Source organism: Neovison vison, chromosome 12 (genome assembly GCF_020171115.1).
Source record: "Neovison vison isolate M4711 chromosome 12, ASM_NN_V1, whole genome shotgun sequence".
Lineage (NCBI taxonomy): Eukaryota > Metazoa > Chordata > Mammalia > Carnivora > Mustelidae > Neogale > Neogale vison.
In genome coordinates, this window is record NC_058102.1 from 2,043,109 (window position 1) to 2,055,693 (window position 12,585).

A 12,585-nucleotide genomic window follows, 5' to 3' on the forward strand; every position below is an offset into this window, starting at 1 on the left:
CCCAGGCCTGCAGACCCACGGCGTGCGCTTCAGGTGTGCTGTCCCTGAACGAGGAGGCCAGGCTGGCCCGTGACTGTCACACCCGCTCTGCCCTGGAACCACCTCCCTGCTTCCGTGCACAGCCCAAGCACTTTGGGTTGAATTCCCACTGTATCAGGAAAAAACAAAACAAAACAAAAACAAAAACAAAAAAACTTTAGAAAGATGTGTGCCCCAGGGACAAGAGTTGATCAAAGAGTTGATTTTGTTGTTTTTTTTTTTTTTTACTGCTTCATCAAGAACATTCTTAGATAAAACTGCTGTTTTCCTGTGTGCCCATCTGTCCACCTGTCCATCTGTCTGCCCACTCTCCTGACTGCCCAGGGCAGGGTGCGGTGCAGCAGCAAACCCAGCACTGGTGTCTGGGGAAGCGGCCCGCACGGACACCGAGGGGTCAGCCGTGGCACTGCGGTCCTGGGATTCGGATCACAGTGCGAACCTCAACCCAGCGAGAAAGTCAAATACCTTCTTAGAAAGGTTCGGAAAATGGTTGTGATCCATGAACAGCCTGAAATTTTCTGTGGGGTCCCCCGGGGCACAGGGCACACACTTTGAGAACCCCTGCTTGCAGGATTTCAGGACGGGCGTGTGAGGAAGACACAGACCTGCAACTGGTCTAGAGCCCTGACCTGTGAGGCTGGTGCTGGGCCCTCGAGAGCCGGAGTCTCCCTCCCTCCCCTCCCTCCTCCCTCCCTCCTCCCTCCCCCCCATCCCCCCCACCTCTAATGACTCAAGGAGCAGAAGCCCCGAGGCTCCAGCTGGGGTACTGGGAAGGCAGCGGCCGCAGGGCCCTGGCTGGCCGTGGCTGCTGGCCCGTGGCTGCTGCCCCGGCCTCCCACAGCTGGCAGCATCGGAGGGGCCCCTCCAGGGAGGCCTTCCGTCCTTTCTGTCCGGCTTTCAGCCATGTCATTTGGGTCAGAGGCCGTGACCCCTGGGTCCCGCTCTAAGGCTGAGTTGGACCCGGCCTACAGAGTGGGAGCTTCCTCCGGTTCAGCGTGGCTCCCTCAGCCCTGATGTGGGGCAGGGTTTGGGGCAATGGGCACGCTGCTGCCCTGACAGCCAGGACCTTGGGGAGGGGCGGCTGGGGGCCGTGGACGGCACTGCTGCACCCAGCCGGGTGGCCCGCGCAGCCTCGGGCCCGCCAGCAGCGCTGTGCCTCCGTCCTCCGTGTGCACATGCTACTGTTGTCTTCGGGGCCGTTGCACAAGCAGGGGAACGTGTGCCGGACGTGGCAGAGCCTGGCTAGACCGTCGCCCTGGGACCGCCACGGGAGCCTGAAAGCGCGCCGTGCGTTACGTGGGGAAGGCACGGGGCTCGCTCCCGGCGCGCATCGCCGTCCTCCGTTTCCCCGTGGACGCGGGAAGACGGCTTGTGCTGCGGATTTCCCCACGTGCGACTTTTTCCACACATTCTCTGCCAGCCATGAGCGCCACTCGGTCTAGGGCCAAACGGCAACTTGGCTGGAACAGAACGTGCTTCTCACCCCTCCGTGTCCGGGGACACGACGTGACCTCAGTTAAGCCGGATCGAGGATGCCGCGCCACGTGTGTCTCATAACGCGAAGGGCACTAAACGAGAAAGCAATCAGTATAAATATGGAAAACGGACACGCTCGTACACATCAGGTCACGGCCACAATTAAAAAGCCAGCGCACGGCCCCCGGCCCTCCCCTCGTTTTCCGGTGATGCACCGCGGGGCCCGCAGCCCGCGCCGGGCACTAATTAAAGCTGCGCGGTAACAGAATCAATACAGTCCCCTCACCTCGCCGGGTCCACACGCGGAAGGGTACGGCCCTTGTGACAATGGTTCATTTTCTCTTTGGAGTTCAAAGGTATAGTGACCGGGGCCTTTTATTGATAAATTGTCAGACACCAGCACACATTAATTTCCAGTGGCCCCGCAGGCGAGGTGGGAACGGACGCACAGATGTGGTACAATTAAAGGCATTTTTCATCATCCGTGAGCCCTGCAGGACAAAAGGTGCTCACGGCCTTAATGAGAGGCTCTTCCCGGTGGCCTGTTCCCTCGGGCAGCGCGGGCATGATGATCCCCTGGGAAAGTGCGGGACCAGCGGGCTTCCTCAGGTCGTGGACGTGGGTGCTGGGTGTCGCCACAGCCCTCGGCGGAGTGGACCCACCCCTGACTCACCGACGGGTACTTCGTGAACTTGAGGTTTGCCTCCACGCCTCCTCCCCGGTCCAGGCGGCCATGAGACCGGCTTCCTGCAGGCAGGTCCTCGAAGCCCACCAGGCTGGGCCCCGGAACAGAAGTGCGGCCATCGTCACGGTCCTCGTGGTTGTCACTCACACGGTCATCCACGGTCAGAAGGAACAGGCCTTCTCTGAACGTCACGGCTCCAGGACACAGCGGCTCCCCGGCTCTGACATGAACCACGTGTCTGGCCGACGCACCTGTTCCGATCCCCCTGCCGCAAGGCTTCCACCACCATCAGGAGCCAAGCTCTTGTGAAAGACGTGGAATTAATCAGGGTGCAGCCTGGGAATCGATGGTGATTCAGCATGGTCTACACGGCTGCATTCACGGAGGGAGGAGGGCGAGCCGCAGGCTGGCCGTGCGCGGACACACCCCACCGCAGGGGCCAGCAGTGCACGAGGAGCTCCCCTTGCCGTGGGGGGAGTCGCTGCGATCGAGGGCCCAAAGGCGAGGGCACAGGTGACTCAGAGTGATGACGCACAGGAGGACATGGGTGTGCTTGGTTCCTCCGCTCCCCTGGATCGTCCCCGTCCTCGCCTCCGCTGAGCGCCACCCCCTGGCCCACGCACCAGTGACAGGAGCACTGGGGTCATGTGTTCACAGGTCAGCCTCCAGGACACAGGGCAGGGTGGTGCTGGGGTGGGGGGGCAGGCGGGAAACGGGGGTACGTCCTCCCCTGCTGTGGCCCCAGCCTGCCCTTGGAGCACACACCGGCCGGTGCACGGAAACTTCTCAGGCTTGTCGTGGAGCACGCACTGGACGGGGGCATTTGTGGGAGCCTGGGGCCAGCCTTCCACGTGCTTCTGCAGACCCCAGCTGTTCTGGAATGTTCCAGTAGCGGAGAAGGCTTCTTTTCGTTGATTCCATCTCCCTTCCAGGTTGGGGTTCCAGGAAACACCCCTTTTCACTTACCTGGGGCAAATCAAGCCAGTAAAGCCTCCGTGCTGATCCCCTCGGTGGGATGGCGGAGGGCCAGGGGTCAGGTGTGCAGAGCTCCCGCTGAGGAGATGCAGGTGCCCTGCCGAGATGACACCCCGTGTCTGCGCAGAGGCCGGGCGCTGGCGGTTATGCTCTGGGGGACACGAGGATGAAGGGCCGAGAGGAGGGGCCTGCGGACGGGCAGGCAGCCGCTGTGTGCGGGGAGGGGCTTGATGCACATGGTCGGCAGGAGCGCCTGTGTGCCGCGGGCGTGACTCAATGACCGGGGTGCCGAGCAGCCATGTCTGTGTGCGTGTGCGCGTGTATAGGGGTGTGCGGTTGTGTGTTTGCTCGTGTGTGCGGCTGCATATGCATGTGGCCATGTGTGGTTGTGTGTGTGCAATTGTGTGGTTGTGTGTATGCTTGTACGTGCGGTTGTGTGTGCAGCTGTGTGTACGTGACCCCTCCCGGGTATGTGCGACAGCATGCGTGCCCAGGGAGTTTACCGTCCTCCAGGGAGGACCCGCGTGACTGTGGACTCAGGTCAAGGCGGCTGAGCCATCAGCTCAGGGCTGCGGAGGCCAGAAGCTCTAAGTCGAGGTGTGGGCTCCCCTGGAGACCCTGGAGAGTCCACCCCAGACCTCCAGCCTGGCCAGCGGCGGGGTCGGCCCTCCTTGGCTTGCAGACACAGCCCTCGGCGGCCTGTCTCCCTATGCACAGTGGGTCATCCTACAGGAATACCGGTCATGGGGTTAGGGCCCGCACTTGTGACCTCATCCTAACTTGACCACTAGGCAAAGCCTGTGGTAAAAATAAGGTCACAGGCACAGATCCTTGACCACACTGGCCCTGGTGGGACCTGGGAACGGAGTTGCATTTTAGGAAGAGAAAGCAAGTACCCAGCTCCGTGGTCCAGACACCAGGCCTGTGACCTGATTCTGCCCCCGTATCTGGATGACTTTGAAGAGTCCTGGGTTCTCTGAGTCCTCCTCATCTGGTAGGCTCATTGTGCCCATCATGATGCTCCGGTGGGCACATAGACACGCCACAGGCTGGGTGAGGACAGGGACGGTCATCTCTCCTCCCAACCACAATTTATGAGTTGTGTTGTGTCCCTCCAAAAGATATGTCCAAGTCGTAACCCAGGTTCCTGGGACTGTGATCCTATTTGGAAATAGGGTCTTTGCAGATGTGATCAGGTTGAGGTGGGGTCACATTGGCGTGGGGGGTCCTAAAGCCAATGACTGGGGTCCTGTGGCAGGGGGAGAGGAGCCACAGAAACAAACACACTCAGAGGAAAGAGGTTGCAAGAAGTCACAGAGGAGAAGGCATGTGAAGACAGGGATAGAGTTGGGAGTGGTAGAGTCACAGATGGAGGGCCAGTGGGGCCACCAGAGGCTGGAATAGGCCAGGACAGAGTCCCTCCAATTCCTCCGGAGAGAATCCTGCCGTGCTGACACCTTGACTTTGGGGTCCCAACCCTCAGAACGGGTGTTCTCAGTCACCCTGTGTATGACACTTTGCATGGCCACAGTAGAAGACCCAGGCTGTGACTTCCTCCACGTGGGTGATGTAACATGGGGAGATAGACTCACACACACCAGCACTTAAACTTGTGGTGTTCGGGTCTCAACACTCATCCCAGGCCTTGATGTGCACACATGGGGGACAAGCTCACTAGCTCTTCGCAAGGGCGCCTACCCTGAAAACTGCCCACACCTACTCAGGCATTTGGACAAGATGTTGCCCCAAGCAGAGCCTGCCAGGGCAAGGTCACAGGGAACATTGTCCTCCACCCATAGAACAGGACTTGGTGGGTATGGAGGACCAGAAGATACCAGAGAACCCTTGTGCATGACTCCACAAAAAGAGGCCGGTAAACATCCCAAGCCACCACCCCAGCCTTGCACAAGGTCATATGCACGCGCGAGGATGGGAACCTGGCATTTTTGTTAATGGGCTGTGACCTTCAAGACGACGTTGGAGCTCTCTGTGCTGAGGCTCTCCTAGATACTCCCTGTGACGTGCCCTTCCTCTCACCCCTTCCTGTCCCGTGGGAATGTTATGAGGACAAATGAGGTTGTCTCTGTGTGAGCACCCGGAACGCCAGAAGAGACGGCAGTCGACAGAGGTCCGAGTTAATATACCTACTACTGGAAGAGAAAGTTCTTTGCACCCTTAGCTAATAACTATAATTGGTTCCACAGTATGTTAAAATGACAAGCTCTTAACACCTTCTCCTAAAGCAGGAAATCCATGGCTAGTTTTCTCCACGGGGTCGAGAAGCGGAGCAGCGGGGTCCAGCCACAGAAAGTGCACAGGGTGGGTGTGTTCGTGCAGAGGGAGAGCTGTCGGGGCGCTGACCCCCACCGACCCACCCTGCAGGGTCGGATCAGATGCCCAGTCCCGCGGGAAACCTTCCAGGCGCTGGGCACTCCCTCTGCGCCGAGGTGTGGTCAGGGCGTGTCCTCCACTCCGGGAGCTCCTGCTTTCTTCCCGGTGTTTGTGCGGACAGCTCAGTTTCTGCCAGAGGAATAAAGGAACAGATGAAGCAAAGCCGAGAATAAGAGTCCTCCCTTGTGAGTCAGGAATATATATTTTTTTAATGTATTTATTTATTTGACAGAGAGAAATCACAAGAGAGGCAGGCAGAGAGAGAGAGGGAAGCAGGCTCCCTGCTGAGCAGAGAGCCCGATATGGGACTCGATCCCAGGACCCTGAGATCATGACCTGAGCCGAAGGCAGCGGCTTAACCCACTGTGCCACCCAGGAGTCAGGAATATTTTTATGGTGAAGGATTCACGGGCCGCAGGAACACCGTGCAGCAGCCCACGAGCCGGGCTCCATGTTGGGCCCGAGACCCAGAGGGAGATAAAACACAGCCCTTGCCTTTGAAGGACTCTGGCTGGCTGGCGAAGTAGATGATCAGACAGAATCAGTTACTGGCTGCATGACAAAAGTTTGGGGTTGGGAAGACATAGCTTACACACACAATGACAAACAGCCTCTGGCTGGACAAGGAAGATGCCACCCAGACCACTGGGTGCCAGGCCTCTAGGTGCCCGGGACATGCTATCTAAAAGGAAATGTCTACGGGAACACAGGGCCCAGCAGAGAAGCGCAGGCCCAGGAGGGCTGCTGGGGGTCCAACCACAGGGCCCAGGAGCCAGCAGCCTGGCCTTGTCCATCCGTGTGGCGTGGAAGGCCACCCAGTGTGTGTACCTGTCACCCCACGTCTGTCAGCGACACTTCTCGGCATCATGTTGGCCCTGCAGTCACTTAACCTGGCGTGTGAGTGGGTCGTCCACAGAGGATGGGCTGTTCTGCGCTGCTTTTCAGCGGTACGGGGTTCATCTTGTGAGTCCGACCCTGAGGGGCTAGTCTTCTGGAACCGTAGCCATGGAGCCTAGTAAAAACAGAGCACGCACATGGTATCCTGCTGCCTCTGTCCACGGCGGTCTCCACCATACCCTTTTCTTGGACTGGTAGTTCCCTTGCGATCTCCCAAGTGGAGCTCCAGAGAGGTGGCTGGAGTTGGCCTGGCATGGGACCCATCCTGACCATCCTGCTCGGGGAGCCATGGGGTGTCAAGTGAAGGGTCCTCTGACCTTGTGTCCTGTGCCTGGTCCTTGGGCCCACGCCGAGCCAGCATGCTTCTGAGGACACATGGAGTGGAATAGAGGCCCTCCTGCTTATGCGTCTTTCTTCCCTCCCCTTTTCTTCTCCCAGACTACTCAAGGGCTGTCTTATCTCCCCAGCTCCAAATGCTTAGTTCCAGATGCCGCAGTGACCCTTGTCTTATCCCTGACTCCTTGCACTTGTTGCTCAGACTGGACTCCTTCTCCAGTTTCTTGCTCTCTCTCACTCTGCAGTGACCTTCGCTGTTGCGATAGCTATCACCGCCATGCCTCCATCACAAACGGCTGACAACACTTCACACATGTCGTTCTGATACTTACGATGATACTGCAAAATATGTATGTTTACTCCCATTTTACAGGTGAAGACACTGAGGATTAGGAAGGAGGATAAGGATTTTCAAGGGCCACTTGGAGCTGGAGTTTGAAACCAGCTTCATCAGGAACAAAGCCCATGCACCTTGTACTATGCCATGACACTCCCCTTACATTCATTCATTCAATCAACAAACAATTATGACTAACCTGAGAAGAAAGCCAAGCCTGGGCCTGCCGTTCATGAAGTCAACAGAATAATGAGTCTCTCTTGTAACTGATTATTTATTTCTCTAATTTCCCCACCTCCCATTAGATGGCTTTCCAAGGCAGAGATCAATAAATTTGTATTCCCAAATACACTAGCCTGATACAAAAGAGTTCTAAGTAAATCTTGGGTGGGAGGATAGATGGATGGATGGACAAATGGTTACGTGGATGGAGAAGTAGATTGATATTTGGGTGGGTGGGTAGAAGGCTGAGTGGATGGACGGATGGATGGATGGATGGTTGGGTGGATGGATGGATGGATGGGTGGATAGATGAGTGAATGAATCTGGAAGCGCGAAGAGACCCTAGTGGGCTTTTGGTCCAATCTTTGGGGCAATGTATTTGTTCTGCTGGCTATTTAGCCCTTTTTGAGCACCTCCAGGGACAGGGAACCAACTACTCTGCAAGGAAGTCTATTCCATGGTGAAGTACCAGCTATTGGAAAGTTATTTTTTAAGACCTGGATTTTGGGTAGAAGATGGTGCACAGAATTCACGTCTAGTTTCTCTAAGACTTATAATTATTCCTGGACTACAGATTTAGTTTGTAAACTCAGCAAAAGGACTCCTTCTTGGTTCCACGGGAGACCCCCTATCTGCCCAGCTCCCACACTCCTTCTGATCATAGAAAAGTCCAGAGTTTCAAGCAGCCTCAGTTTTCCACCCCACGGTAGCTCAATGCTCATGAAAGCAGCTATAGTCAAGCTCCAATGGGTCAGCTGAAGATACAAACACATGAAGGTTGGGTATAAAAATCCCCATCCAGTCCCCATGACCTGGGGTGCATCCAGTGTCCACCCTGCCCAGTATGCAGGCTCTGCTAAGACTCCCTTCCTCTTCTAAAGCCTCCCTAACCCTACCCCTTCCCAAGGACACACCTGTAGTCCTTTCCGTCTTCATGGAACCCACAGCAGGAGGGCAGGAAAAGAGTTGCCTGATTCAGCAAATACAAACACAGAGTGCCCTGTATAGGTCGAGGCCAAATTTAGACTAAAACTTGATTCACGTTTACCTGAAATCCAAATTTAACTGGGTGTCTTGTATTCACCAGGGAGCCCCATACTGGGAGCACGTGAGGTCCTCTCTAGCAGGAATGCCCAAAGCACCAGGAGGCACAGGGCCTAGAACATGTCCCTCCAGTTGTCAGACATTTAAAATCCCTCCTCTGCTTTGCAAAGAATGAAGAAGAAAACACAATGCAGCAGCACACCAAGCACAGGGCAGTAGGCAAGTTCACATCAGCTGCGCGTTTTCTGTGGGTGAGGTTCTGGGTTGCAGGTCTGTCTGTGGAAGAGGGCACGCTGCCCATCATCACTGTGACCCCTGTGCCTTCCAGGTGGAGCAAAAGCCACTACCATAGCCGTGGGGCGTCCCCACAGCTCATTCATCTCAGGGAAGGACGGGCGGGTTCCCATGTCCTGAGAGCAGGGACCCTTGCCTTTGCAGAGCACATGCATAGCACGTGTGTGCAGAGAGCCTGTCCTCACCTTCAAGGAGAGGCTTGCCCCCGGCTAGCAGTGAGGGTCTAACCCCAGGCCGCAGTTCTATGATACGCACTTGCCTGCGCACGAAGTAGGCCAGCCATCCCTAGGAACCCTGCCAGCCGCCCTCGGACCAGCTCCCTGGTCTGCCCTGGCCATCACTCGATCAGGTCCAAAGTGCCTCCAGCTCTGGGATTTCTAAACAAGCCTGACCCGTGTCATGTGGCAAGGGCAGGGGTCCCTAAGACCACACGATCCAGCTCTGATCCCTTCTCTTTCCGAACGCGGCCTCAGCCTCCGTTCCGACCTGTCTCAGCTCCAGGTTGCTGTCCTGCCCGAGACATCACTCTCTGGCCAAGCTGCTTTGGGGAGAACCAGGCAGCATATTGTCACCAATCTGAGTGGGGACACAGCCAGACATCTCTGACAAATCTGGGCTGCCGGGTGATCTGATTAGGCAAGACGGACGGCCTCAGCAGGGCCGGCACACAGGCCCAGGCCTCTGGCTGGCCCCCGGCTCTCTGCTGACCACCTCCCCCTTCTGCTGCATCCCGGGCGCTGTGGTCCCAGTGCCAGCGCCGGGGTAATTGGGAAGTGTAGCAGACGCCTGGAGGGACGGTCGGCCCTCAGCCAAGAAGCCGGGCCTGCACCTCCTCCCTTCCTCAGTGGAGCCCAAAGAACGTGTTCGCTTTCAGAGGAGCCGGTGAGCCCCTAGGGGAGCCCGCAGATGAAGGGAGTAGGAGCAGGCCCTGCACGGCCCCAGGGAGGCCGGCCCACGGGTGTGGACGGAATGGATCTCAGAGGTGGCCGGCCGGGACGGCAAGCCAGGTCCACTGCCTGACAGCCCCGTGGCCGTAGAAAAGCCACCTCCTTCGAGCCTCCGTGTCTTCACCTGTGAAATGGGGACAGTGTTACTCTGCCCCAAAGACTGTAGTTGGTGATGACCTAAGTAGAGCGTCTGGGGGACACAAGGAACAGCCCAAGGTGTTGGGAGCAAGGGTGGGGCTGGAACAGAGGCCTGTGTTTGCGTGAACGGTTGACCCTGGGGTCCCCTTTTAAGTGTCGAATTGCCGAATGTGTTTCCCGCTCCTGTCTGTGGCCCTCCCTGCCCGAGACGGTGAAGGTCCTGAGACCAGCCTGGGGGCGGGTTGTAAGGACGGCTGCCCCCACCCAGTAGGCAGTAGAGGGAACCTTGTGCACGAGTTTGCACACGCACGCCCACTCACACATGGCACACGTCCGTGTAAACTTCAAATACGCTCGTGTGTGTTATTCAACCTTTAATAAGCACTATATTCTACACGGAACCTGGTTTTTTTAAAACGCCTGTGATGGAGTTGGCCCTGGCCCAGGGCACTCATCCCACGGGCTTGTCCCGAGCTGACAATTCAGGACAGCGGGGACGTCCAGGCCTCACCACCCCGCCGCTGCGCGGCTGACGTCTGCGCAGCAGATCTGAAAGACGCAGCACCATGTGGTGAGTGCAATTCTGTGTTCTCTGTGGCCACCTGAAGTTTCCTTTTGCATTTAAAATTCAAAGCAAGGAAGTAGCCTGCAAATGGCATACTTCTTTTTGGTACCTGCAAATTTTTATTTTTCGCATAAACTATTTTATTGAGTTTGAAAATCTTTAAAATGGAAATGTATTCTTTTAAAATCATGAATCACTTTAGAACTAAAGAATGGATCAGGATAATCACGGGGTGATGACTGAAAATAATTCTGTCATTTGCAGAGGGGACAGTGAAAACGATGCTTTCTGGGGTCATTCTGTCGGGCCAGCTGGTGAGTGAGCTTCAGCGAGGGGCCAGGGGCCATGCGGGACAAAGTCCACTTGCAAAGACCGACCAGCCGTCTGTGTCATGAGAGACGCACCTGATTCCATAGTCCTCACTGGACCTTCGAAAGGTGTGTTCTCTCGAAATAGATGCGGAAACCATGAAATTCGTGGTGGAGCTGGGATTTGTACCAGGGACCCAAGCTGAGGTCACCTGCCTCCAGGCCTGTACCTGAGGCATGCCAGACACAAACTGAGCCCCTGGGTGTTCCCAGGGACAGAACGTCTGTGTGCTGAGGGAGCCACGGTCAGGACCTGCAGGTCCCTGAACACGGCCCGCCAGCACCAGGCTGACTTTTGGAAGAGAGGTTGGGTTTAAGCTAGGGTTGCCAAATTAAAAACAGGCTAAACAGTTAAATTTGAATTCCATCGAAACAATGAACATGCTTCCATGTAACTTTGTCCCATGCAATATCGGGGACCTCCTATTGGACTGAATTAGGAGTTATTCCAAAATTTGTATGTTGAAACCCTCACCGCCCGTGTGACTGAATGTGGAGATGAGGCCTGAAATGGAGTCATTCAAGTTAGATGAGACCATGAAGGTGGGCCTTGATCCCACAGGACTCATGTCCTTACAAAAGGAGACTGCGGAGTGCACAATCTCTGTGCTTGCACAAAGACAAGGTCATGTGAGGACAGCAAGATGGTAGCTGGCCACAAGCCAAGAAAATTAACTCTACCGTGCCAGCCCCTGGATTTGGGCCTCCAACCTCAGAGCTGTAGGACCATATAGGGTTTTCTAATTTCTGGGTCTCTGGTGCTCTCACGGCATTCCAAGCCATCTAGACAGGCGGTCAGTGTTGAGGGCCCAGAATGACGTGCATACCCCTGGAGGAGCCGGCCAGGTCTGTCCTCCCTTAGAAACTTTGTGCTCATTTCCGGACAAAGCACACTCCCTTTTTAACAGCATACAGGTCATGGATATCCCCTAACATGAATGCACCCTAGCCAGCAGCAAGAAGACTGGATAGTGGCTGAATGTGACTGCTCTAAGATATCCACATCCCAGCCCCAAAACCTCTAGATGTGACTTTATTTGGAAAGGAAGGTCTTTGTCAATACAATTAAGTTAAAGATCTTGAGAGGACATCATCTTGGATCAGGGTGGCCCCAAATTCAATGACAAGTGTCCCTATAAGAAGAGGAGAGGGAGGTCGGACACACAGGGGAGAGGCTATGAGAGAGACTAGAGTGACAAACCCACAAACCCAAGAGACACCAGGAGCTGAAAGAGACAGGAGAGACCATCCCCTGAAGCCTTGATTGTCAACTTTTGGCCTCTGGAACTATGAGAATCAGATACCTGGTGTTTTAGGACTCTAAGCTTGCAGGAATTTTGTTATAGCAGCTGCAAGAAGCTCACACTGACGGCAGCCACAGACCTGTGGGTACTTGCATGTTCTCTCTACAAGGAAAGGAGAGGGTGACCCTGTTATGTGTTATGGCTGCTCAGCAAAAAGAAAAGAGATGAGGAGGAGATGGGTAATGATGGGCCGTCCTAGAGAGAGGTGCCTGCAAAGGACAGTCACGTTCTGCTCCTGCTCAGCCCAAAACTGTCATGCCTTGAATGAACACTTTCTTGCTATTCCAAAAAATACTCCAACATGTACAGAAAGAATCACATTTTCAATGAGCTGGAGGTTGAGACTCCTGTTCCAGATGATTAATCAGTCTTTATTTGCCTCCCAGAGTTGGAGTGTATGTCGTTTTGGAAGTGGCTTCATATTTTATGTACCATCTGCTGCATTTTTAATAGTGGACAGATCGAGTTGGCAGCTAAACGGGAGAGGTGAGGGACCCAGAAGAGGGAACTGGGGCACTCTGGTGCTCAAATGTAGGGGACAGTCGCTGGTGACATGAGCCCACGTAC